Below are 27933 nucleotides of genomic sequence, written 5' to 3' on the forward strand. Positions count from 1 at the left end.
CTTTTCCCCGTCATTCCTGGGTTGTACCTTTTCTACTTTTAAGCTTAACTTAACTACATCCTTGCCTCTGAGCAAGCCTTTTGTTTATTTTTTGTCCTCTCAAATCTTCTTTCTGTCCAAATTTTACACTACTCTCTTCAAAGTTCACCTCAAAGCCCATTTTGCCTGCAAGGAGATTGTTCTGATATTGTTAATCCTACAGTATATTAAACACTTGTTTCACTCTTCTCTCAATAGTATTCTGGGGCTTCCCTGGTGGCGCAGTGGTTGCGCGTCCACCTGCCGATGCAGGGGAACCGGGTTCGCGCCCTGGTCTGGGAGGATCCCACATGCCGCGGAGCGGCTGGGCCCGTGAGCCATGGCCGCTGAGCCTGCGCGTCCGGAGCCTGTGCTCCGCAACGGGAGAGGCCACAACAGAGGGAGGCCCGCGTACCACAAAAAAAAAAAAAAAAAAAAAAAAAAAATAGTATTCTGTATGTAAATCACCAGCACACGCATAGACACTGTAGTCCAGTTGAGACATAGAGCAGATCTCTTATAGCATCCCGTTGAGTAATCTGTATAAAATGCTTCTCGTCTTCACTGCAGTTTCTCCATAGCACAGCTCTCTCATATTTTCCGTCCAAGATAATTATGGTCCTACGTGTAAACATTTCTCAGACTGCCAGTTCTATGTTTTTGACTCCCCCTGCTTTCTATTCAGGCCATTCATTTCTCACCTTGACAGTATATATCCTTTACATCCTGTAAGATGATGCTTCAAATTGACCTTTTCTAGAATATTTTCCTTGATTAATCCTATCTCTTTCAAAAAATATTTTGAGTTTGGTTCCCTTTAGCACTTACTGCTGCTATGTATAATATAGGCTTGCATGGATTGAAGTTTTATACTTATTTGCTCTTTTGGATTGTGCAACGTCTTTCAGCTCTCAAGTTCCATACAGCTCCTAGGATGTCTTTGTTTCCAGCTACATGGGAGCACCTGTGCAGTAAACCCTTCTCCACTTTTTGTATGTTTAAATCAATCTCTGCACACATCAAGCATATAGTAAGTGCTTATGAACCAACTCCATGTGCACAGGTAGGAAGCTACAGAAGATGGCTTAAGCTGCAACATGCACGATTCAGATTGAACATAAGGGATAAATTCCCCGATAATAAACTTGATTGAAGGCAAAAACAAGGTATTGAGGAACAAAAAGGACTCTATTCCCTGGAGATCTCTAATGGGAAAAAAAATAATTTATCTTGGTTGGAGTCAGGGCACTAGACTAGAAGATGTACTGAGATTTTATCTGGCTCCAGGATTTTATTAAAATCCTCACTGATAACACTACTTTCATAACATGTTTCTGGTAAGAGGTTTCTGGTATTATTTTTTTCTGTTAAAAAATAGTAAATAAAAATAAATTGGGAAAGCCTAAATTATTTTTAGTATTAAACACAGACTTTCAGTAATTAAAACTTGGAGGGAACTACATGTTTCTGTGATATATTTGTCAAGCACTATTGAGTACATTTTGTTTTGTTTGCATGCCTTCTTCAAAAATCCAAGAGAAAAATATTTTTAAAAAGATTCTTTTTTCCTGCCTAGCAAATGACAATATTTCTACTAGAGATAGGTACTTACTATTCTTACTCCATCACAAGAATTTTCTAATTTTGTAGAAATCAGAGAAGCTGAAAAGTGAATCCAGTATTTCTTTCTAGAACTTAACACTTTCTAGTTGCAGATGTTAGTATTTGTGCCTACTTGCATATTTCTTCTGAGCTTTAATTTTTTTCCTTTCTAATTCATTTATTTTGGGTTGTTTTAAAATGGTTTCCAATTACAGCAAGGAGGTTTCTGGGGAGAGAAAAATAACTTTTTAACTGCCAATGAGATGGGACTCTGGCTTTGCTTTCCTGAATAGCTTTTATTCTTATATGATTCTTATCAGGGAAATGGTTCTAAAAGTTGGTACTTCATACATTCAGGCAAATGTATTCAAGATGATGTAATTAAGAACCCTATTCAGGTTAATTGATAGAGATTTTATAAATGAAAATTTAGTGTGTGAATCTGTGTTATCTTATCTCAGACCATGGAACATTGCCATTGAGAGCTAGAAATATTAAGTGCGTGTTCCTGGAAAATCCTCAAAAATCACTTATTTATGAAATAATAGTTTTGAATCAATAGCCATTAAAACCTCTATTGTAATAGGAATTGTCACTTACAGGTAATGACATAGTGTGGGCTAAAATATGTTCTCTAAAATACAACTGCAGTGTAATAGCAGCCTCATCTGACGTGGACCCTTACCTCTTCCCTTCAGATTCCATGGTGATGCTGCATGACCCAGGGTGTGCTGTTTCAACTCTGTGATTACTTTCTAAGTGTGGAAAACGGTTATTAGCAGGTCCAAAATTACATATCCTATTGAGACATTTGAAGGAAGATATGTTTGGATCCATATAGAATCTTTCCCGTTATCCAGAGGAACAAGTACACCAAGTCTTTTCTTTTGAACGATGTTGCCACATTAGATGTTATTTCTCCCCTCTGCAGCCCCATCAGGTCATTGATGCTGTTGCCCTTTAAAATATCATCTGCCTTTTTGAGGACAACTTTTGTTAAGTTATAAAGCAACCTTGTTAGTACGAGTGTCTTTCTAAAAAAATTAAGGAGACTTGTCTGAAGTAAAAGGGAGCGGGAAGAAAAAGAAACAGTGATAAATAACTCTCTTATTATTCTATTCGGTAACATAACTTGTTTTTGCTAAAAATCAGGACTATTTTAAAACTTTTATTGACAGAGGACTTCTGTGTGTCTTCCACAGTATATTTTCCTTCTTATTGATGGTTTCAGTTCCCCTGGAATTACACACAAATACACGCAGACACTTAACGTTAAAAGTTTGTAAGGACAAATTATTAAATATCAAAATATTAATCAACCAAAGTGATGCAGGATGTGTTTTCAGAATCCACTTATAATCACACACACAAGTTAGTTCCAGAGGAACCAGGGAAGCGGATATTAAGCTAACCCTTTACAGTTTATGTCATCCACAAGCATCTCCCCACCTAATACTCTACCTAAGCTTGTTGCTAAACCTCTAAAGTAATTGATGTGTGCCCCGCTCTTGCCCTGAATCTCCCAGGGAAAGGCCTGACAGGCACTGAGTTGAGCATCAAGAGAAGGAAGGACCAAAGGCTGAGCAGCTTCTTATCTTGGATACCTACTTCAGAAAGAATCCAGAGTTTGCCATGAAGAATGGGATTGACATATATACACTAATATGTATGAAATAGATAACTAATAAGAACCTGCTGTATAAAAAAATAAATAAAATTCAAAAAACAAACAAAAAAAAACAAAGAACAGACAAACAAACAAAAGAATGATAATTAACAAATGACACGGGAGTCTCCCAGGCTTGTATGCTTCTGGTAGTGGGCAGTGTGTTAACAACTAGTCCAGAGAATTTCCACAGAGAGACTTTCTGAGGCACAGAAAATAAACTGTTTATTTTAAGGGACCGTCAAGGCAGTCAAATATTTTTACAAACATTTCCATTGACTCTGCTTCCCCCTCCCTGCATTCCTTTCTATAAAAATATTTGTATTTCACCATTGATGACTTTTAAGAGAATATTTCAATATACTGGAAGATTTTTTTTTTCTATTTACGATGTCCTCAGGTTTTTATTTTTATGTGTTTTTGGGGGGTGCAGATGGGAGAGAAATGCTTAGGGAAAATCCTTTTGGAGTTAAAACATTTTCACTTGAATATTTCTGTGATCATTGCTCTTCCACACAGGGCTCCATTTATCACTTTAGACAGGCCTGCTCTTGCTTCTGTTTCTTAATATGTTACCAGAGGCTTGTCCTACTATATGCAAATCAGTTATTTTAGCATAAACTCTCTTTTGTTCATCTGTTATCAATTATTTTACCACCACCTACTGTGAGCCAGGTACTGTGGATTATAAAGCATAAGATTAAAGCTCTCCACCCACATGGTACTTACAGTCTAGCTGGAAGAACAAATCATATACATATAAGACAGTTAGTAATACAGTATTATATTAAGCACCAGCTTAAGTTGATATTGTAAGGCACTACATTGAGCATTATGGAAATTGTGATGAAACTCTAATATCTGATGATGACCAAAAAAAGGCTTCAAAAAGAAAGAAGTTAATGTGACTCGTTCATCAAGGAAAAGCATCTAGGCTGGGCCTTATTATGAAGAATAATATGATTAAGGAGAAAGAGTGGTTAGAGATGGCATTAGGGAAGGACAAGGTAAGAATAATTTTTTAAAAATTAGTCTCTATATATTAGGGTAAGATCAACCTATTTTGCATTGTATATACCTAAAAATTATACATATTTCAAAGAGAGGCATGCTTTGGTATTTCAAAACAAAAAAAGCTATGTTTTTGTGGGTGATGGATAGAGAAGGCCACAGGAGGTAGACTTTTTGAAAGAAACTTTATGAAGTATTGTTGGAAAAGATAAATCTTTATTGTAATTATAGGGAGTTGTTTCTTTAAAAGCACTTTTTAAAGCTTTTGGTGAAAAATTCTTGTTTAATGACCATGAATGAGACCAGAGGAGAAGATAATCTTTTCAGACAGGAAAATAAGAAGATAAAGATAAATTTATTTTTAGAGGGAAATCTTCCACTTTCCAGATAATTAAAGTGTTTCTCTCTGATAAGGAGCTTGAGTGTAACAATTTCCGGGTCTTATGATAATCTGGTTTGTCTTATTTTAATGATGAAAAAAAGAAGTAAGATGAGCTGGCACCTGAAATGGTGAGAAACCGAGTGGGAGAAAACTCTCAAAAAATAGACGTAGGGACTCTAGGAGCACTGCTACCCAAGTGCACCTATGGAGAGTGGGAATATACTAGTGTTTGAGTGTGGTTTGCACAGAAACATACTTTCAAGTTACTTTTTTTGAACACTGAAAGCTTAACTTTAAAATGCAAGGTATTTGTCAACATTATCTGAAACACCGAACTAGAGGCAAATGTTCCAACATATTTGTTTTCTTACAATTAAAACTAAGCTGACATGTTGAAAAGATGGTCTTCAAAGATATTCAGAGGCTGCTAAATTTTTGTCAATAATTAGCCTTCACTTTGCTTTGTAGACAGGGAAATCATATATTTTTTTTTTCTCTTCATATTTGCCAGGTAAGGATTTTTCACTTTAAAATTTCCTCATCCTGGTGTTTGCATTTAAGCATTTCAAACAGACTCTTCACCCTCAGCCACCATGTGTAGTATTGAATTTATGCATTCAACTTCTTACTCAAGTGATGCTATTTTTTTCTGCCTCAGCCTGACAGCCACTAATAATAACACATGAGGACAGTCAGACAAAATGAAGACAAATGCTGCTTGTCGCAGCAGAATCATAATGTCTCCAGACTCAGTAAAGACAGTCTAACTGTATGTGGATGCTCTTTATAGCTTATTTAGACCTGTGGTTTTTCCCTGTGGTTTTTTTTTTTTTTTTTAAGCACAAACATTGCACAGAAATACATTAAGGCAACATATGGGCCTGTTAGTTAGCCAAAACAATGTGGAACCATGGAGAATAGAGATTGCAAAGCACAGATGGATACTGTAAAAAATTCATGAGTGGCATAACAGATCTAAAAGGTAAATTTTAGTCAAAATTCAAGTGGAATGCATAGGAAATACTTAAGAATTTGGCTTTATGAGGTTTTTCAAATCACACAAGATGAAACATTGTGAATATTCCGCAGATTTGTTTATGCCATAATGTGAAAAATCAGAGCTCATCATTCAACAGTAATTACGTCTATATAGATTCATGCCATCAGAAATAGATTGCTGATAAACAATAGTGCTTTGCTTCTATTTGATGTAAACGTTGCAGTATTAAATATCCATATTATTTCCAGCTCAATATTAGAAAGTGTCAGTCATTGTGACAAGTCAGACAAGAGGAGCTCACTGAGCCATCCTCTGTGCAGCCAAGTACTGTCGAATAACCAGGTTTTCATGCTGTATTACTTTGTTGTGAAAATTGAGTTCTAAACAGTAAATTGGCAAATCATTTTCCCTCCCTTACATTTGGTTCTTTTAACCAAAACTGAAGCCTCCAGGAGACATTGGATTCTTACGTGTACATAATCAAGATGCATCTTGAATTTTGCAGAACACTTGACTTTTGAAGTTATCTTCACTGGGGCTTGTCCTTGTTGTCTCTTCTTAGGAAAAAAAAATGTTCCAAACTCTGAGACCAGCCCAATAAAGGTATGATTTGGGACCTCACTATAGCCAATCTCATTACTAAAATTTCCTTAAGAACAATTCCTGAGCAAAATAATTCTGCCTAGTGAAATAATTAATTTGGTCCCTAAATTTCCAGTGGGGTGAAATTGAAAGAAAAGCAGAAAGGGTAGGGGACTGTTCTATACATGCAGCCATAGAGGCATTTCCCCTTTAGAAGCTTTCAAATGTCTGTGATGCCTTGAGGAATTCAGATATGTTTTGTCATTTTGTTGCTAGAAAGGTGATGCATAGTTAGCTATCCTTTGTATAAAGGTTTAAGTGATATCAAAGTGGTCGAATAAATACTTTAAAATCTTAAACACATGGTAGACAAGTTGCATGGACTTACTTTTTTATAGTGAATGAGTTTGCTAATGAAGAGATTTACAGAGGGCCCTATTATTATACCTTGAAAGGACACTGGTACATTATTTAAACAACCAGAGAAGTATTTGATACTAAGGAGAAGATGATTGGATTGAAAGTAGATATTATGGACAAAAAGTAAATGAGATCACTTATCAAACTGAACTAATTTTTTTTTTGACTTATTTTTTTTCTATAAGTAACATCAAACAGGACAGGTTTTGTAGCTGGCTCTTCATTCTTGGTACTAACACCACTGTTGGGACCTTGAGACAGCAAATTGAACTTTCTGATAGTTGTCCTGATAGCTCTTTCAGGCGGTTTTTGGTGTCCTTAGTGAATTAAAGTTTGCATTAGTGAACCCACTGAGCAGCAGCCAAGACTAATTCTCAGCTCTGTACGACATTTCACACATTGTCAGTTCTTAGTAAGTGTTATAGGATAACATTTTGAGATCCTCATCTGAGAGTTGATGGGGAAATATCAAATAATATATATGAGGTTTGCCAACTACATTGAGCCCAGTTCAAAAGTATGTCGTAGCGGATAGGTAAAGATGGCAGTGTTGTGTCTCCTTTAAGTAGAAGATAGATTTACTTCTACAATTTCACAAGTCTGAGAAAGATGTCAAGCAAGAAAAAAGAATGAAGAGACAGAGAAGAAAAAGTAAAAGGGAGCTGCCAAGGGGGGTGGTAAGGGAGGGAATGATTGGGAGTTAGGGATTAGCAGATGCAAACTATTATAGATAGGATGGATAAACAACAAGGTCATACTGTATAGCACAGGAAACTAATATCCTGTGATAAACCATAATAGAAAATAATATGAAAAAGTATATATATATATGTATAACTAAGTCACTTTGCTGTATAGCAGAAATTAACACAACATTGTAAATCAACTATACTTCAATAAAAACTTTTTTAAAAAGTAAAAGGGATAAATTTGTAGATATAAGGAGAGAAAGTATAATTATCTTCCTTTCTTACTGATTATACCCACTGTCCCTGTGGAGATTCCAAGAAGGATATGGAAAATGTCAGATGTATTAGAAATGTGTGTATATGTGTAATATATATATATACACACACACATGTTTTTTATATTTGTATTTTCTTATAAAATGCAAGCTTCGTGAGGACAGGATCACTTTTATTCATTGCTATATTCCCAGCATCTAGCAGTGTACCTGCTACAAAGTAAACACTCAGTATTTGTTGAATGAATTTCTTAAGAGGCAATTTTCCATATGTTCCTGCTGTCATATAAGGAATTATAGATTTGTTGCCCTCTCTTTAAAACTGTTAGTTTGGTTAGTACTTAACTAAGATGGCTGCAGAGTAACACATTTTAGTTCAGAGAGGTGCCATCTGGGTGGGTGAAGAGAAATACAGTAAGGAACTTTTAAAATTCAGCGGAATGAATTTGTCTTCTTTCCTCTGATAGAAGAACCCATAATGGTCAGATCATTTGGTTTGTTCAGTATATAGCATATGTTGTGGTGGGGGACCCTTCAGCAAGAAACATTTGGTGGAGGCGTCCCTAACACTGTTCTAGGAGAACTAAGAGTAGTCCATGACTTTCCTTTCTCTGTAGTGTAAAGAGTGGAATTCACTGGACACTGTGAAGGAAGGTGAGAATTCTGCACTGACAGTTTGGTGGGCAAGTTGGGTTGCCTGAAGCAGTCAGGAGTTATATTTCCAGACCTAGGTAACCAGAGACCAAGAAGGGCATAAGGGGTTTATTGATGATCAAGACATTTTGAATTGATTCTCCCTGCTCTGTAGTCTTTTTGCCTTTTTATGGGATTCAAATTATTTAATTTAATTTTGCTTAATTTATGCACTATTACTAGATTTGCTTCAGGGAGATGTGAGATGTAATTGGTTGCATTTGACATTGTCTTCCAAACACAACACTTTTGCCAAAAAAAAAAAAACCTTGCTGAAAATCACCAAAAGCGGAATTTACAAAAGGAAATGCACATTTTTATTCTGATCCCACCTTGACCAATGTCAGAGTAGCATGCTTGAGAAGTTAATATACATATTAATATCCACTTTATTCATTATTCCTTGCGTAGTATATATTTATTATACATGGCATTTTAAAAGGACTACTGAAAAGAAAATGTACTTTAATTTAACAGACATGTTTTGAGCACCTATTATATGCCAGGCACTGAGAGATTGAGTGGAAACAAGTTCTTCATGTACCTTTTAGTCAAGGGAGAAAAACAGACTTTAAACAAGTAATTACAGATGTGATGGATGTTAAGAGAAGAGTGCTATAGAAGTTTATAGTAAAGAATTTAACACAGGTCAAAATCAAGTCAAAAGAGCTTGACAGGATTAAGGAAGTTATGGGAGAGGGAATGATTTGAAAAGAAACCAACTTGTCTACTATGTCTCTCCCTCCCTCCCTTCCTCTCATAACTCAGTATTTAACAAATATTGATTGAATATGAACAATGGGTCAAGCAAATGCCTAGAGATATAACTGACACAACTCAGAGCATGGGTGAGATTGAGGGATGTTACATAAAAAGAGAACAGAGATGAGTTCAGAATAGTGCTCATACTTAAGGGCCAAGTAGTGACAAGACTTAGAAGTAATAGAGACATGGGAAGAAAACCAGGAGAGAATGTTAGTACCATAGAAGCCAAGAAAAAGAGCATTTCAAGAAAATGAGAAGATAAAGTGTCAAAGGCTGTGGACAAATAGGACTAGGCCTGAAAAACCTCTGTTACAATCAAGAGGGTTATGGTGAGATCCCTGTGGGAACATTTTTGGTGGAGTGAAAACTGTGCCAGACATGCTGGAATGGGCTGAAGGGCCAATAGGGAGATAAGACAATGAGGGACACTTGTCACCCTAAAAGTTCATATTTAAATGAAAGTGCAAGATAGGATTCTACCTAGAGGAGGATATGGAGTTGAAAAGGGATAGTTTCAGATGTCCAGGAGTTGATGAATTAGTTGTATTTGGTTGCAGCTAACAGAATACCTAACTAATGGTGGCTTTATTAAATGACCTTTATTATTTATTTCACATATTGAGAAGACTGGAGATGGATGGGCCCAGGGTTGGTGCAGTGGCTCCAAAATATACTCAAGCCAGGTTCTCACTATGTTTTCACTCTACCTTTCTCTTGGATTTTTGTTTTTGTGCTTGACACCTAGTGGACATTAGCAGGCTTCTTCAATTCCATGTTAGCTCATTCAAAACAAAACCAAGGAAGCATGATCCTTGTTCTCTGTCTTTTTATAAGGGAACAAAATTCTTTCCAGGCTTTTCTTTACCTCTACTCCATCAGACTTCTATTTATAGCTTGTTGGCTAGGACTGAGTTATTTGCCCATTCTAAATGAACCATTAGTAAAGGAGAATGTGGTTACGAAGCATAATTTAGACCAGGGATTCTCAAAAGGGTGATCTCTGGACCAGAAGAATCAGCATCCCTTGGGAACTTATCAGAGAAATACAAAATCCGGGACTCCATCATAGTCATAGTGAACGAGGAGACTAGCAGTCTATTTCAAACAGTCCTTCTAGGAAAATCTGGTACATTTTCCAGTTTGAGAACCATTGGTTTAGACTAATCAAGTCATTCTCTGGTGCTGGGGAGAGGACTCATCTTCCATGAGCTCATTGCTTTCTTAGGAAGAATGGGGCATGGATGTTGGTAGACGTAGAAAAGTGTCTGCCATCCTTGACTTTCAACATTAAGAGAAATGAGCCAGTAAAGAAAGAGGACGAAGATAAGAGAGGGGGTTATTTAGAAGGAAGATGAAAGTGAGGACATTCATGGACTCAGGGGGAGGAAATGGCCTTCCCTGTGAGGATTCCACCTCCATATAAAGAGAGCTTGAAGAAAAGGGTGCATGCAGAAGCAGGAAGGCTGGTTGTAGGAGGGTCAGAGGTTTCCGGGAATATAAGTACAGTTGTCTGCTGAGAGGGGCAGGTGTGGTGGAGGTACGATCTGAGAGCGCAGAGAAGGTTTAAAATGTTTGTAGAGAAAGGGAGAGCTTACTCACTGGAACCTGTTGGAATGTATATTAGGTTGTAAACCCACTTGAGGTCGGTAAACCTGAGTTCAAAGTGGGATGATCTGCCTGCTTGTGTGATATGCAGCAAGTGGGTGTAGGCTTGCAGCTCAGAGATAGTTTGATTCCTTCCTCTAGGGTTGTGATTTTGCCAGAAGGGTGTGACAGAGGGTCATGGGCAAGGATATTTAGGATATTGTTAAGAGAGGGGTTGAAGTAATGAACCAAGCAGTTTATGCTGAAGGGGAGGGTGAATGAAGATAGGGAACAGGGGAGGGTTGGTCCATGGAACCCAAAGTCATGATGGTTTTCTTCTTTTTGTACATTTGGTAAGAACCATCCTCAAGGATAGGTCAAGCTGTATCCACATTCTTAATTAAGAAAATTAATTATATCATGACCTCTTCTCTGTTTATCATGGGAAGTTGGAGATTTGTCACATTTGCAGTGAGTTATGGCAGATTTTTCCTTATCACTCAGTTGTAGGACATTGTGCAGGAAAATAAGCCAGAGCCTTTAATTTGGCTTACCTTGACTGCTTTTTGACCTGTTTTATTTTTCTTTATTGACGGACAATACTTTTTACAGGCATGATTTTATAGGCCTTGCACAAATCTTGGTAAGTCATATGTATAATATAAGGTGGAAGACTGCCTTTTATCCAGCTGGATTTATCATTTCCTTTGCCTAACAGAGAGATAGTTGTAATTTCCTAACGCAGTTGATAGCTTGAAAGATTTTAACATTTTATTTTTTCATGAAAACAATCTCCTAAGAGCTAAGGAAGAGTCATTGTTTGGGAAGACGGTGTTCTTCTTCTTTATCGGTATGCAAAGCAGCTGCTGTGCATTCCAGCTGTGGCCACATCCAACCTGGAGCCTGTTTTCTCTCTGCCACTTGACGTGTTCCTCCCTGGGTTGTCCTAAAAGAGTACAAACCCACTGTACGAATCTGAATCGCAAATAATTAGGCACATGTTTCCTGCTGCAAACATCATAAAGTAAATTCCATAACCAGGAAGGCGTTACCTCTATGCTGTGCCATGTTTTGGAACGTCCACTGTTGACTTTTTGCCCTCCGCGCAGCATTTCGTGCAGGAGCATCACCCTCTCCGTGAGTGTGCCTAAGGGGAAGTCAGCCAGGCTCTAGACATTCATGATGTGAGTAGAGCACAATGAGACTCTGTTCCTGAGGAACTTTGAATCTGCTTCCAAGAGAAAAGAGCCAAGTACTTTGAAAGTCAATAAAATTGTTGGAATATAAGTTCCATAAAAACAAAGATTTTGCTGATTTTGTTCACTGCCGTATGCACAGTGCTCAGAACAAGGCCTGGCACGTATTGGCACTTAATAAATATTTGTTGAATGGATAGTGACTCTTCGAAGATCAATATTCTTCTGTAAATTTTGGTGTCTGTTAGCAAAATAAGTCTTATTTGGGGGTAGTTATGCTAATGAAGGAGACCACCACAGGGAATGGAGAAAACACCCAGTACATTCATTTACGTATTTCATTTGTAGCAACTGTGATTATTCAGAGTTTATCATTAGTTGAACTAACTCTTCACCGGTATGATTCGTGCCTACCTGTGTGTTGTTGAGAATAATTAGATATACATAGGTGTTAGAACCCTTGCAGTAACAGTTTTGGCATTTTATTCTGGTGGTAGTTTATGTTTCACAGTTAAGTTTCGTTGCGTAATAAGATGGAGAACCTGTGGGCTCAGCTCCAATGCATGACAACTTGGATTCTAGCCCAAGCCTTCCAGAGAGGCTTTCATTTCATGGAGAGATAGCCCTGCTGGAGGACACTGGAGAGGAAGGACCGTGAGTCGATCAAGTGCATGGATGTTGAAGTTAGTTAGACCTGCCTTCAGTTCCCACATTCCCTACTTGCTAGCTGTGTGAGCATGGACACAGTTTTTACCTTCTCTAAATTTTAGTGTCCTTCATCTGTAAAACAAGGATAATAATAATATCTATCTCATAGGATTATTGGAATTGAATGAAATATTACATGCAAAGAACTTTGCACAGTGTCTGGCACATAGTAAGTACTTGATAAACGTTAGCTGTTATTATCAGCTATAGTTATGATTTTATGAATTATGCCTATGAATTTGTTTATAGATTATATAAGTCCCAATATATGTTCGCTGTTGCTAAATTCAAATAAAGTAGTGTAAATTACAAGATTGCTAATGCAGAACATGAATGTTCATTATAGATTAAAATATGAAGATCTCACTTCCTCCAGCAACTTGTTTAATCTAGTTAATTAGGAAATTCTTTTATGAAAAAATGACACATTCCCATTTTAGGTGAGTGTGTACAGGTGTTTAGACTGCCATTGAGCGCTAGGCCAATCCTTAGACCGATGGTGGACTTCCCACCACTTGTAAACATAAACCATGCTATCATTATGAAGAAATGGCCTTTTTAAAAAAAATCCCCTTGGCATTGTCATTCTCATTGACTCACACTAGATGACCAGTCTTCTTTTTCAGGCTTTATAATTTTCTTCACTATTTTTATTTATTAAGGTCAATCAGTTGTCACACAGGAAATCCTAAGTCTCCAATATAGTACAGTCAGCTTTGTAGGTTGCTTTTTCTATGTTTTTATAGGGATACCAGCAAAACTAGAGACTATCTGGAGAAAGGAAACCAAGATGATAAGGAACTTGGCAATCATGTTCTTTGATGAATGTTGAAGAAACTACAGATGCTTGAGCTAGAGAGGAAAAAAATAAAATGACTTACTAGGAATATGAAAGTTATTCCCAGATATTTGTAAGGATATCATGTAGAAGAGGACAAAAATGGCGTCTTTGTCTTTACAGAGGAAGGATGAAAAATAAATAGGTAGACATTAAATGGTGTCCAGTTTTGGTACGCATTAGTTAAATGAACCAGCATCTGTAAAGTACATCATGATGTTCTCAGGCACCGTTCAGCTAACTCTCCTCCCCAAGATATAATGTAGCTGGCTAGGGGTAGAGTCAAAATCCACCTTTTATAACTTCAAATTCAGGTTGTTGTTGTTGTTTAAGCCTATGATAGTTCTTTGATCCTCGTGAATTTAGTTCAGTGGGTTAGAGACTCGTACTGTTGAGAACAAGTCCAGGGTTCCAATTTCCTAGAAGGCAAATTAGTTTTATTCAGTTCTACGATGACACTTGACACCCTGTCCTTAGCCATCTAGCATCCAGCTGATGCTTTTGATTCAAACAGGAGACAGAGTATGTATGGACCTCTCACCATTAATAAAAAAGCCATTTAAAAGATATTTCCTTTTGACCATGGGTCAGTGATATAATCTTCATATGAGAAGGACAGTATATTAATTTGAGGGTAAACTGTGACAAGTGTCCCAATAGTGCCTTATTAATGAATATCCTCTGATCTCTACATCAGAGCATAAGCAATGAGGAAGTTGAAAGAGTGAACTGAAATAAATGGGACTAAAAAGATGCATTTTGAAAGTTTGGTTGTGATGATGATGGTTTGTGCCACCCGGCTATCCCTTAACTCCAGGGAATTTGTTCTTGTAAATTGTCTCTTTTTCCATGTTTCTATGCAGAAAGTTGTGAAGCTAAAATTTCTTCCCTATTGTAGATGCCCCTCAGGGCTGAACCAAGAGTCTGAGGGCACAGTGAAGCTCAGGATTCTCTGCAGGGCAACGGCTCATCCGGTCAACTCAATGCGGGTGTGAGTCCTTCATCATTTAGATATAGGGCAGTGTTGCCGGTGTCATTGATGGAGCTGTTGGTTTAGAAAATTGCAGCATAATCTGGGTGGGTATCCTGAAAACCCCACACATAAATTTTCCAAAGAAATGAGACTTTATTAAGATTGTAAAATAAGGGGCCCTGGCCATAGCTCGTACATGCTGGCTGAGCAGCTCAGGGTCGAACTTCAATGGTACGGGACTAAAATCAGACCCTGGCTCTCGCCTCCATTTTCTTTTTTCTCCCTCCTTCCTTCTCTCCCTCCCTTCTTCCTTTTTTTTCTTTGAAAGAAAAGAGCAAGCTATTTTCTAGGAGTAAAGGATAAACTGGTAGGTTATACTTGTCTGTGATTTGCTGACGGTCACACAGAACACTTCCTGAGTGTTTGGCTCATTGTTCATATAGTTCCCACTCTAGGATTTGTTCACATTCTTCAGAGCCCTGGAGCCGTGAGCAGAGCCCATGTGATGGCACAATTCCAGCAATATTCTTCCTTCTCCCCTCTTCCACTACACTCTCACTCCTGGGAAGTCTGCACTGTGACAAGACAACCCTTCCTAGCCCAGAGGATTGAAAGCACCGATTCACTGACACTTTGAGATTATTCCAGAAACATAAGTCAGGCAGCAGAATTGGCACCAGATTTCCTCAGACACCGAGGTGAATGCTCAGGGAAGGTTGTAGACTTAACACTTGATTTCTACATCCATCTTCTCCCTGCAAATTAAGTTATTAATTTTCCCACATGCCTTCTTGTTTAATGAGAAGAGTGGTGGCCTTTATCTGTGCATGTGTGCAAACAAAACATCACAGCAGGGGCTCCTGAACTGCCCAGGCAAGCTGAGGGGTTAAGCAGTCAGATGTAACTGTCTTGGTACAGTTGTGTCATTTGCAAAAGTCTGGCTGGCTGTTGGCATCATATGGAGGGACGCAGGCTCCGGAGCACCTCCCCACACACATATTCAAAGATGAAAGCTCCTTTTACAAATACAAAAGAAAGATCAAAAGAGGGAAAAATAATAGCATTTAAAAATGCACATGTGAAATGCAAAATTATGATATGATTGTTTCTCCAGGTTCCATTAGAGTGGTGCTATTTTCTGAGATGGTACAGTGTTGGTTGATTACTTTTCCATAAAATAATGGATACTTTGACTAAAAACAAAACAACAAAAACCCCACATGTATCTACATAGATTGTTTATTATGAGTTATTTAAACATTTTTTTTACATGTCAGTTTTTGTTTATTGAAGGGCCATTAAATATATGTTGTCTTTGTTCATGGATTTGAGTATTGGACTTGCTACCAGCCAACTCTAGAGCAATGGGATTCCCATATCCTGATTCTAGAGTGTCAGGTTTATGGCTCTGTGACACAGGACAAATTCCACTTTAGTGATTACAAAAGACTTTAGGTTATTATTTTAAAGATTTGTTATCACTTGCTTTTGTTTTATAAATGTCAATATTTTCTTTGGGGATCTAAAGTTCACCTTCTCTTCACAAGTGCCAGGGATGTATCCATTTATTAAAATTAAATGCAAGCTTTAAGGCGGTGCTTAATAGAGTCAAGTTTGGTGAATCTTTATGATAAGTTCGAAGCCATCTATAACTCCCAGACTAAGAACTTGATAATCTCTTTGTGCCCTCACTGCTGGCCCCCACCTTTTAGTTATTCCAAAGAAAAAAATAAAATTTTCAGAGTTGTGACATAATCTAGCCTCCCCTCTTTTAAAAATGAAATCATTCAGCAGTCCATGTGAAAAGTACTGATCAGTCTCATCACTGTAACATTTTACATATCACTCACTCATGCACAATATGATATATAATGTATCATATCACTTTAGTTTTGAAAATACATAGTTATTTCTTTAAAATTTAAGAGAAATAGTCATTATTACGTAAAGAGAAAATTATTTGTCTAATTGAAATACATCTAAATAGTTTATAAAGGGAAAATATCTGCAGAACTCCCAGTCCCCTTCATTGGGGGAAAGGGGACACTCTTTCAATGACAACTATAGTTTCTAATAAAAGGGTAAAGTTTGTATAGTCTTTTTTTTTTTTTTTTTTTTTTTTTTTTTTTTACAATATATTCCTTTGGGGAAAAAACTTGGTTCCCCTTTAATAAAATAGTTCTGTATATTTGATTTGTATTGCTATATAAATGTAATTAAATGTACATCTGTACAACCTGTGGACACTTATTAGTTGATTTTGCTTGCATTTCATTGAAGACTATCTGGTCTTAATCACGTTGTATTTTCATAGGACAAGGATCATGAAAATCTCATACTTATTCATTTATAAATACATGAAATAACAATCTCTAGGAAAATTGATTGTAAACCATTGGCTAGTTTGGAATAAACCTTTGCTAAGCTCAATATAGTTTATTAAAAGTACCATGTTGGCTCCAGTTTGAATGGCAGCCTCATTTTTCACATTCTGTTTCAAAGGAGCCCTCTGCTGGACAGCTCTGCGTGACATCACGAGCACACACATATTTTACATATGACTTATAGGCTATAACTAATATAACCCAGAAGCCATTTGTGATTGAAACTCTATCTTTGCAGACTGAAGCATCACTGAAACCTGTTTTGTCATCATTTTTTCATATTTAATGAACATGCAATTGTCTAAAAATAAAATGATCATCCTTAAAGTTTACTGTAAATCACTGTACATCAGCATATTCCCACACATGAGATAATCGTACTAAATTAACATTCATTACCAATAATTTTAGTAATGAATTATTCAGCTGATACGCAATTATCACACACATTTCTAAAGCAATTACTTTATTACATGGGTACTCCATGTCATTGATTTTACTTGTCTGTATTGCATATGTAAATGTAAGAAATCTTTGCATTTACCACACTTTCAAAGGCAGAGGGTTCTTTCATGTTGTTCAGTGTCACAGGGTTGTGGGGATACACAGCTAGCATTACAGACATTTTAAGAAACATGCTGTGTCAGAAAATTGCTGTGTTAAAATCAGGCAAAATAATAAAAACGAAAAGAAAAAAACCAAAAAACTACACCATGAAGTTATAGGAATGGAATGTTTTTCTGGGTAGTGTATCTCAATAGGTTCGTACTATCATTAATTATATTCTAAAAGTGCCTATTAGTCAAGAAAAGGATAAAAATTGACTTCAGCTTATAGTTCTATCTGCATTTAGCCTCAGATTTAAGACAGCATATGGAAACTGCATAGCACAGTGAAACAAATATAATCTTTGAAATTAGACTGAGTTCAAATCCAGCCTCTGTGACCCTGAATTACTTAACCTCATCTTTAGAAAAGAAAAAGTGAGATGAACTCAGAGTGCTGTGGTAAGGATTAATGGCATAATATATACAAAGTGCCTAGCACGGCATCCAGATAATTGTGAGCCATGGTGCTGGAATGTTCTCTGTACATTTGGAGGCAACTACTAGATTTCTTTGGGCAGGCATATGTTAATTTGTTATCAAGTAGCAGCTGAGATAGAGCCCCATATTGTTGGACTTCATTTATATGTAGCAAAATCAGTTTAGTGAAATAGACGTCATGAATAGTATGATAATAGTTTTAAGCAATATCTTAACTTGCAGACTTTAGAGTTAGACCCAATTCTAAGTCAAAAGCCTGAAATCAGCCTTTTTTCTGAAAAAACCTAACCGACAGGAGCCATAAGTTTTTATTTAACGCAGGCATATCTTTAAAAAAATAATGTTCGAAATGAAAAGAACTAGTTGTTTTGGAACAGTTTAGCAAAACACAGTTATCAAATTTCCATGGTTAAGAATGTAATAGAAATGAAGAATGGCATGATCTGAGAAGGTATTGTTAGGTCACCCCTCACTTGTTCTGTCTCTGTTAGTTTATTCACCCATTAAAATTCACATCGCACCAAGTTGCTTCTTCCTTTTGAACACGGTTTAAGAAAATGATATATATAGCTTTTCAGTAGTTTATATATTTTTCACAGAAATGTAAACAAGTACCCAGAATATAATATGAGTTGAATGAATTTTGTTTGAATGAATAAAAGAACAAACAAATGGATCATTCATTCTCCTAGCAGCTGACTTTAAAATATTCTTTGGTAGATGATGAAACAAGCCAGACTCTCACTGAGAGGAAAACTTTGTCAATACAGAGCCATGGACTCAGATCATTTGGTCACTTTTTTTTTTTGAACCTCTATACATTGAAGCAACCAAAATGTTTTCAAGGCCAAAAAAATTAGGGGAAATGGACTCACCCACTGATTGAAATGTTTAATTCAGTGATCTAATATCTCATGCTTCTGCAAAAGTTGTAAGTCCAATATGAACAGAAACATGTTAATTCTTAATTTATTAAAAAGCATTTATTAGATACCCAATAATGTATCTAGTACTCTGTTGGATGCTCTCAGGACTACAGTGAAGAATAAGACTCATTGTTTGCCTTGAAGGAGCTTACAGTCTATGGGGGGAAATATAAATTACTGTGGTTAACAAGTTCCAGGTGGTTTGGGCCAGACCCTTGTTGGGTTGGTGTCAGCCTGGGAGGCTTCATGGAAGTTGTAGATCTGTAATCAGACCTAGAAGTTTTAAGCATTAGGAATTTATTAGATGGGCACATTATATTTACAAATGGTTATGCTTGTGGGATCTACAAAATATTTCTCCACTATGAAATCCATCAATCATAACCCATTAGCTATTGTCCGTGGATCAGATGGCAAACTCTGCACTCTATATCAAAGTGCAGGCAAAGGGCAAAACCTGGTCAAACAAGATTTGGTAAAAGGCCTTACGTTTGATGAGCTTGGCTAGCATTACACTGTTTGGAATATTTTTATAAACTTTAAAAATTTTAATAAACTATCCTGTGTAAAAATAATGTTACTGTCATTTTCGTTTTCTATTCCAAGATGTTCTGGGATCATCCTGTACATACAACCCAAATTTAAGCATTTAAGATTTTATGAAGTCCTATCTTTGAAACTTCTCTCTAAGAAGATGCATTAATTTTTCATACATTTTAATCATTCTTTACCTAAATATATTAAATATAATCATACAATTCTGGATTTTATCTCACATAGAATGCTTGAATTATTTCAACACCCTTGTGTTAAGGTTATCAGATTTTGTCTTAATATAGTGCCCATATGCTTCTAACTTCTAGACAGTGGCTTAGGCCCTGGGAGAACATAAGTTGGATTTCTTTATCAAGGGTGGAGGTAGGTAAATGAACATGATTTTAAAAGCGCGTGAGTAGTTTTATTAACAAACATGCTAAAACTTACCTGCCCCAGTGTGTCCTGTTCCTTTCAATGCATATAATGTTATAATCGCCAGTGTATACAGTGTTATAGTTACTTGTGTCATGACTATCTTCATCGTCATGATATATTTCCATTAACAACTTATATAGAACACACCCTAATCCACCACCTCTATGCACACAGAAGTGTCCCTGGGACCTCACAGCTGTTACAGGGTGGCCTCATCAGGGGCCGCTGTGTCTGAGAGAGGCTGCTGGCGCCCCACTACAGTGATTCCACAAAAGCTCCGACCAGTCTCACAGGAGGGGGCAGGTACGTTTATCGGACCAGGTACCCTTGGCTCATTTCTCTTCACTTATCAAGTGTCAGTATGCCTGGAGTTGAGTCTTCTTAGTCAGGGAACAGGAGGGATGGAAAGAAAGCATGAAGAACAGGTGATTTAGAGATATGACTCCCTTCCTGTACACGTAGAGTACCATTACGCTAATTAGTCCCCTGCTGACTAGTAGATGCATGCAACTGTTATCTCTGTAATGGGACAAACTGAAGTACATATGAGCTTCAGGAAGAGCTGTAGTAGATATGTGGAGTTGTTTTTTAAAAAAATCCAGGGCTTCCCTGGTGGCGCAGTGGTTGAGAGTCTGCCTGCCGATGCAGGAGACACGGGTTCGTGTCCCGGTCCGGGAAGATCCCACATGCCGCGGAGCGGCTGGGCCCGTGAGCCATGGCCGCTGCGCCTGCGCATCCGGAGCCTGTGCTCCGCAACGGGAGAGTCCACAACAGTGAGAGGCCCGCGTACCGCAAAAAAATAAATAAATTAATTAATTAATTAAAAATTTAAAAATCCATAATAGCTAAGTAAAGGGATCAAGGGTAAAATGTGGTATATTTCAACATACCTTTATACCTTTTGAAGTCAATAAATCTTGGACATATGAGCTGCTTATTTGAGTGATTGTGGCATGTACATACACATCAAGGTGATGGATCACAGAAACATTCACTAAGACCACAGAAAGTTCCTCCATGAAAATTCTGCACAAATCTATTGTCTTCATCTTCTTTCATTCTGTTTAAGATCCTGGAAAAGAAACTGCTGTTTTTATAAAGCAGTGTTTCAAATGCTGCCTACCTTTCTATATCCATGTTCCTGAAAGGTCAGTGCATGTATTTAAATTTCTTCCAAATATCCAAGCATTGTTGCGTATTTTCATCCAATTTACAGCCTATTTTGTCAGTGTAAACAATTAATTTTCCTGAATAAATATGTATATTTGGTCCAGATACCCTTGAGGCTCTTAGGCTCAATTCACATGCATACATGGAAACTGTTCCACTAACTTGAAACTAGTTAGAATCTGAGAAACCAAGGACATTGACTTTTCTAATTAGAAAAAACAACTACTCTTATTGACATTCTAGCTGCTGTGCCCTGATTTTCTATTCTGACAGTTTCATTTCGAGGCTACCTATGGCCAACGCTGCCCTTACAGCTTTCCTTCCTCGTGGGCTTTTGAAAGTCTTGTGTAAAATCATCCAGTGAGAAGGAACATATTCACCGAGTAACAGCCTCTAGTGGTGGTCACTGCTTGAGCCAGGAGGCTGCAATCCCTCTGGAGCACAAAGGAGGCCCAGGAGTTAGATGGCTGATTGTTTGTTGCTGCTGATTTTGTTTCTTTCTAGAATTCAAAGCTGTATTAGAAGACATGATCAGTTTCTGTTTTGTTTTGTCTTGTCTTCTAATTAGTGGATCTCATTAGCAATCTAATCAGGGAATTGGTTTTAAAAATTAACAGGCGCAGTGATCCCAAATGTGGATCCCTAGAGCAGAGAAGAACCAATTTTTCCAAGCTTGCCTGCTTGGAGAGGAGAAAACAGTGCTGAGAAGTTACCTGATACGTCTGTGGCCATAGAGAACGTCAGGTTAAGAAGGATGTGACTTATAACTGAAACCCTTGGTCCCTAAGCTTTATCCACTTAATAGTTTTCCACCATCTGGATTCCACGGTAGAGTATTCAAGGAATCCAACTGACTGTCCCAAATAGAGTGGCCTTTAATCTTCTCGCAAGATGGATAAAGAGAGGGAGAGCCCCTTACTGTACTGGAATAAACAGTCCTTCCTTTTGAAAGGACAGCCACTTTGGGATGGAGCTGAGTTGAAGAATGGAAGAGAAAGTGGCATAATTTGACTTTGACCTTAACTATCCAATGATTCAAATATTTTATATACTTACAGCAACACAGCTAAAGTGAAATTGGACCTTATGCCCCAGTTCATTCATAGACTTGGAGAGGTACGGGCCCTAGCCAGAGGCTTGCATGTCACAACTGCAGGTAGGGCAGGAAAGAGCACGTGTTCAGGGACCAAGAGAATTTGCCAGACCCTGGCCAAACTCTTCATACATTTCAGTGTAGCCATTTCTCTCCCCTTATTTCCCAACATATTTCCAGCATTGTCTTTTAGAGTTGTTGTTAAAGTGTGCAACATTTAAATTTGCCAGTAATTTTATAATGAAGATGTGAAGGGGGGAAACTAAGCTAGAAGGCACTGAAGTGCTGAAAACACACTGTAGCACATTTGGGAAATAATATGTATATGTCAGTCAATGAAGGTGGAAATTTTCGTGATATTTTAGAAAACGTAACTGATGATGTGATTTCATGTGAAATTTTTTGATGGCTACTGAGCATAAAAAACATAAATGATAGTGTGATTTCATGTGAAATTCCTGATGGTTACTGAGCACAAGAAAGGTGACATGCACTATAGTGGGACAGATCACACCTCACCCCATTTTTACTGTTTAGTAAAACAAAGCTGTGCATGTAAGCAGTTTTTCTATAGTTAAGAGAAAGAAGACTGTACAAGTGGCAGGAAAATGTAACGGAGGGAGGAGCTACTGCCGAGGCATGCCTTTCCTGGTAGGGTGCAGGAAGCAGAGGAGAGGAAGAATGCATCATAGCAAGATTTCCAATAGTTAACAGTAGGACGTTACAGTGGAGGCTGAATTGCAAGGCTGTACCAGGGACAAGAGGAGTACTGCAGGGTTATAGGAGAGTTGCTCAAAAAGGAAAAGAAGTCTTCTGCATGATGATGGGACATTTACCCATCTGGATTCTTGTGTTATTAATGACTCAGTGGGAGTATTGTATTAGCAATGACTTCAGCAGCTTGGGGACAGGCATCCAGAATCTATGCTCAGAATCACTACGTTATCCTGCCTCTAACTTGTACTAATAAAGGCATGGTATAATCTTTCACCATCAATTTTATTTTCAAGACAAAATACAAAAACAAACAAACCAAAAAACATTCCCACAATGTGTAAAAATGTTCCACATTGGCTCATAGATAACAAAGCCAAAATGAAAGGGGTGGCCACACCTAAAGTAAATACTTTTGTTTTTGCTTCTGTTTTGGCATCTCCAACAAGCAACAGATCTTAACCTGTTGTGGACTGTTAGTAACATTCCTACTTGATTAAAATTCTTTATGAATTTCTTCAACACTATGTAGCTCTATGGTGCTAAGGTTGGAAAAGTACAAAATATGCAGGAATTCAATATTTGCAGTTGTTCAAGTTCCAAACTTAACCCCAATTAAGAAAGCAATAAGTAGTATCATCTTAGGAAAATAGTACCTTTTCTTCAAAGAAATCAAAGCATTTCACAAAAACAGGGTTTTCTAACACATTTGAACTATAGCCTTTGTGAAGTAAAAAGGGTATTTGTACACAGTATTTATTCCATGTGGTGGATAAGAAAGCTACTATAGAAAGAGACTAAGGCTGTGCCTGCATAAGCTATAGAAAGAAAGGGAACATTCACTTTTGTGTCCATTGAGATATTGAATACTCCTCCCAGTGGCAAAATATGTGGTTTGCCTAGATAAACAGTTGTATAAGTGGTTATACCTTAAAATTAATTGCAATGAACACAGAGAAAAAAGGCATGACTCCCACTTCCCTGGGCTGAGATAGCATTTTCTTCACCCTGGTGGCGAAGTGGGACATGAAGTTGACCGAGGAACCTCAGAGTTCATTTTCCACCTGAAACCATGGCCCTCTCCATGCCCAATCCATGAGTGTTAAGGAGGAAACAGTAATGAAAAATGAGAATTCTAATTTTAAAAAAAACTTCTAACATTCCTTCAAATAATAAATTAGACCATTAAAAAAATATAAAACTCTGCAAGTTTGCCAAATAGTCTGTGATAGAAGGCAAGAGCTAGTCAGTTCTAATGGAAGTTAAATTTGCAAGTTGTTTAGAAGAGGTCAGAAGCCACCCATTGAAAAATGTCCTCAATTTGGTCAATAGTTGGAAAGAAGATAAAAACGGAATGATTAACGTAGTGTTGTAATTAAGAATTTCTGTGCTGAAAGATCTTTTCACAGTTGAACTCCTCACTCAGGCTCATAAGGCCAGCCATTTGTGGAGGAACTAAAGGCCTCAGACAGATTTGTGCACTGCACCCTCAGCTAGGCTTGGTTATGCCAAGCTGTGATCTAAAGATGACAGTTAAGATCATGATGGGAGGAAGAGCCACTGAATATTAAAGCTAGATGGAACCTTTGAAGTCACCCAACACCTTGTGTTAACAAATGAGAGGTCTGAGAAGAGATCTGACCCTGATTCACAGCCCTTGTCACTGCCATGCTGCCTTTCTCAGTGATGCCCAGAGGATACTGAGATGGAGGGGCTCCTCTGGGCCAGCTCAGGCTGGTCCACAGGCCCAGGAAGGGAACAGGTGCAGTGACTTCTAGTGTGCGTTTCACTGCTCTCCTTCCAGAGAACACTGACTGCTTTCAGTGAGGTTCCATGCCACAAAAGATACTGACCAAGTGTCATTCAGGGTAATACCAAATGATTTACTTGATATCAATTCTTTTATAACTTAATAATTAGCTTCATATATTTGTTATAATACCAACTTTTTATTATTATGGTTTGAAAAGTGTTTTTCCCCCCTAAGAGACAGGAAATACAGAAACTATATCCAAAAAGCACAAATAGTTGTTTCTCTTACAAGTACATTTTTGGTATTTTTGTTAAGGATGTTTTCCTAGTGTCCTACAGTAATAACTAAATTAGCAAGTCATATAAGCCCTATAGGGCATAGGTTCCTCACCAGTCAAGTTTACGCCATTGGCCCAGAATAGATGCATCCCAGCTCTAATTCTGTAACTGTCCTTCGCACCAGAAGATTGTGGAATTATGCTGCATACTTGTTCATTTACTTAATTTCTATGTTTCAGTCCTGGCACTATTAATACCTTAAGAGTGAGTTAAAAAAATACATAGTTATGTGGATATTTTCTGTATACTTTCTGTTGTACAAATAAAAATTAGCATTGTTAAATATATCACCTTTCCTATATGAATTTCCTAATATGAAATTTCATGGATCATTTTCTGTAACATTCTTTATCAAGCCAAATTTTGTGGCCAATATTTAAGATAAATTCTAATGTCAAAATGGTAGCCTATAACAGAAAAGAAAGACATAGAATCTTATAGTTGCAGGGAACATCTCAGATTATCTAACATTTCTTTCCAAAGCAAGAACCCCTTTCAACATATTTTTTTTTTGGCTGCCTTGGGTCTTCGTTGCTGCACGTGGGCTTTCTCTAGTTGCGGCGAGCGGGGGCTACTTTTCATTGCGGTGCGTGGGCTTCTCATTGCAGTGGCTTCTCTTGTTTTGGAGCACGGGCTCTAGGCACACAGGCTTCAGTAGTTGTGGCACACAGGTTCAGCAGTTGTGGCTCATGGGCTCTAGAGCACAGGCTCAGTAGTTGTGGTGCACGGGCTTAGTTGCTCCACAGCATGTGGGATCTTCCCGGACCAGGGCTCAAACCCATGTCCCCTGCATTGAGGTGGAGTCTCAACCACTGCATCACCAGGGAAGCCCCAAACTATTCTTGATAGAAGTCACCTGACCAATGTTCAGATATTTCCAAGGAGAGCAAACTTGCTCCCTTCCAAGGCAGCCCATCTTATTATTACCCTACGCTTATTTTTAGAAACATCTTTATATCTTTCACTTTTTGATCCCAGTTTTGCCTTAACATCTCTTTTTTTCTAAGAGCTCTCTTTCTCAGAGTCTCTCCTTATTAAATTCTTTTTGTGATTCTTCATATGGCATAGCTTGCATATCTCTCAATGTACTCTCTCATACTCTGAAACGACCCAGTAGTTTGATGCTGTCCTAGTAGGGCAGAGATGAGAGGAAGGGCTCAATCCCTTGAGAATTATAGAAAGTGCTTCAATTTGCCTGTAGGAGCTCTTTTTTTAACTTTCTCTGTATTTTCTTCTTGATAGAGAACCTGGAAACAAAAATAGTAATTTTTCCCTTTCCCCCCTGTGGCAAATCAGCATTATGTAATCTTGCTAATTAAATGTCCCTGACCCTTTCTGATTTATTGTCTTATACCAAATATTGTGTGTGTGTGTGTGTTTATTTATTTTGCTGTCTCAAGAAGTTTTTATAAGTCTAGGATTATTCCAGACTCCAACCTTTCTGACACTTTTCTTTTAGTTCCATGCCATTTTTTGTAACCTATCCTACTTACTGTATCTTCTTGCTCATTTTATATACCCCTTTAATATCTGCATTAATAAACCTACTTCCATCTCAGCTATTTTCATTTGTTTTGATGTTTTTCTTTTCTCTACTTCATGTGGATCATTATAGCAGTACTTCCTCTTTTACAGTCTCCCAGTTACCTTGAGAAATATTCCATTTTAGAATCTCTAGTCATGGGATTATGCCTGTCTGTTCATTACATATTTTGAATCTGCGCACCTAAAACTCAGGGTGTATGACTGAGGACGCTTAGCCTTCCCTTTCTTCATAATAATTAACGACCACAACTTTTTCTCAGAGTTACAACAAAAAGTTACAGCTTTTTCTCAGAGTTCTTGCCTACATCTCATCAATATTCCTCCCTCATTTTGTCCAGAAGAAAACAAGCAGGAGGTGAAAACATGCACAAGTCACATGGATGGTGACAGACAAAATGGGGCACAAGCCCAGGAAGAAGAAAGCTTGAGGGAATGTGAAACTGTCTTCAAGTATTTGAAGGACTGACTTGAGGGGAAAAAGGTTAGTTTTAATCTGTGTACTTAGAGGAATTAGAATTAAGACCTGAACTGACTTTAATGTCACTATAAAGGCAACTCAGTCTAAACTGGCTGAGTATGAAATGACCAGTCTTAAGACAGTCGTGTTGCTGGGAGTGTTCAGTGACTGTCGGGCCAGCACATGGCAGGGTCACCATAGATGTGGTTCATGTGTTGGCCTGGATGACATTTGTGATTCCTTCAACTCTGAGATTACATGATTTTTATGCTTTAATTTGTTCAAAAGAGATTTAAGTTAACTCTATGAAAATCAGTGCACATCTATACACATTTCTTCCTTTTCCTTCTGAAAGTTGAAATTGCCTATAAGGCAAGAATTTATCAGATGCTGTTCTTTTAGCAGGGTAATACTGCCAAAAGCTAGACCAATACTTGAGGTTTCCTCATCACCTTGTTATCATTTTGCTGCCCCATTGGATAATCTACTTTAGGAAATCATCCTCCCTTATCTCTCGCCTATAATCTTTTCCCATAGCAATTTCAGTTATTTCTTACCTAACCCAAATAGTCTCCATTTGTGTTCCTATCTTCTAGAATCATTGTTTCCTCTAGAATTATGTTTACATCTTTGTTTGTTTTAAGCAGACCATACTACTCCTCCCCAATTTGTTGGTTGTATTTCTTTTGATCAGTGCACGCCCTCTGTCGCCACTCTGTGTGCATGAGCCATGACCCACTGAGTCTTGGTGTAACTGTGACACACAGCTCACTTCTCTGTGTTAAAATGTATATTTTTCTTGTTTGTGCTAGTATTTCAGGTTTATTTTGTTTTATTGACTATACTTATTAGTATATGTACTCCTAAAGCCATAAGTATTGGGTATAAAACTTCTGTTCTCATATCATCTTTGCCAAGCATACTGTCTTGTGCAGTTCTCTCTTACTAGAGCATTTTCCCTGGACTCACCCCAGCTCTTCCACCTGCCTCCAAGTTCCCCTTTAAATGCTCTTGGTCTGTCAAACATAAACTTCCTGTTCTTGGGCTTCCCTGGTGGCGCAGTGGTTGAGAGTCCGCCTGCCGATGCAGGGGACGCGGGTTCGTGCCCCGGTGAGGGGAGATCCTACATGCTG

General features: G+C 37.7%; 1 protein-coding gene across 2 annotated transcripts in view; it reads left to right on the forward strand.

Moving 5' to 3' along the window:
- NPAS3 (neuronal PAS domain protein 3) overlaps positions 1–27933 on the forward strand; it is an 876091-nt gene that overhangs the window by 486621 nt on the left and 361537 nt on the right. The gene's annotated exons all lie outside the window — the stretch shown is intronic.

The sequence above is a fragment of the Physeter macrocephalus genome, chromosome 11 (genome assembly GCF_002837175.3).
Source record: "Physeter macrocephalus isolate SW-GA chromosome 11, ASM283717v5, whole genome shotgun sequence".
Classification (NCBI taxonomy): domain Eukaryota; kingdom Metazoa; phylum Chordata; class Mammalia; order Artiodactyla; family Physeteridae; genus Physeter; species Physeter macrocephalus.